The sequence below is a fragment of the Alligator sinensis genome, unplaced genomic scaffold, assembly GCF_000455745.1.
Source record: "Alligator sinensis unplaced genomic scaffold, ASM45574v1 scaffold81_3, whole genome shotgun sequence".
Classification (NCBI taxonomy): Eukaryota; Metazoa; Chordata; order Crocodylia; family Alligatoridae; genus Alligator; species Alligator sinensis.
The window spans coordinates 1,063,269-1,064,429 of NW_005842088.1; positions in this window are offsets into that span (position 1 = coordinate 1,063,269).

Below are 1,161 nucleotides of genomic sequence, written 5' to 3' on the forward strand. Positions count from 1 at the left end.
CCCCCCCCACCCTGCAGTGTCCCAACCCTCCTCCCCCCCTCGCACTGCCTCCACCACCTCCAAGGAGCAAGAGGGAGGGGGGTGAGGCCAGCTGCAGTGACCTCACCCCCTCTCCGCTCCATCATCGCCACTTGCAGTGAGCAGGGCAGGGGTTAGGGGTAGGGTTCTGTCCCATGTCGACACTATCATGGCGGGGCTCTGCCACGTACCATCTCCTGTCCCAAAGCTGTATTCGCACTCTGATTGACTGTTTCAGTCAGCCAGTCAGAGCATGCATAAAGCGTTATGGGCAGACAGACAGGCAGGTTAAGGCTTTTATAATATTAGATTGACCAGGATCTGACAGTTACCTACTTCAGTTTGCTGGTAGCATCATTAGTTTCATCAATGGTTCAACTACTTGCAGTTGGCATGATGAAGAGGCTGATGCTTTCCTTCCCCTCATTCAGTAAGGGACCCACACTTTCCCTGACCTTCCTCTTGTTGCTAACATACTTGCAGAAATTCTTGTTACCCTTCATAGAATCATAGAAATAGGGTCGGAAGGGACCTTGTAGATCTTCAGGTCCGACCCCCTGCCTGGGCAGGAAGAAAACTGGGATCAAATGACACCAGCCAGGCAGGCATCAAGCCGCTTCTTAAAGACCTCCAGGGTAGGAGCCAGTACCACTTCCCTTGGAAGTTGGTTCCAGAAAAACACAATGGCATCTTTCCACTGCAAGAAAGTTTGCTCTAGTTAATTCACTCATCCCAAGTCAGCCCAACTAGGACTTGAACTTGGATCTCCCACATGGTAGGCAGAAACACAGCCACACAGCCACCACTGTTCTTGTTCACATTCCTTGCTAGTTGCAACTTCAGTTGAGCTTTCCTGATTTCATCTCTGTATGCCCAAGCAGTATTCTTATACTTCTCCCTAGTCAACTGTCCAAGCCTCCACTTGTAAGCTTCCTTTTCGTGTTTAAGCTCACAGAAGAGTTTTCTGCTAAGCCAAGTTGGTCACCTTCCATGTTTGCTGTTCTTCCTGGACATTGGGATGGCTTGTTCCTGCGCCCTCAGTAAGGTTTCTTTAAAATACATCCAGCTCTCCTGGACTCCTTTCCCCCTCAGACTAGCCTCGCAGGGGATCCTGCCCATCAGTTCCCTGAGGGAGTCAAAGTC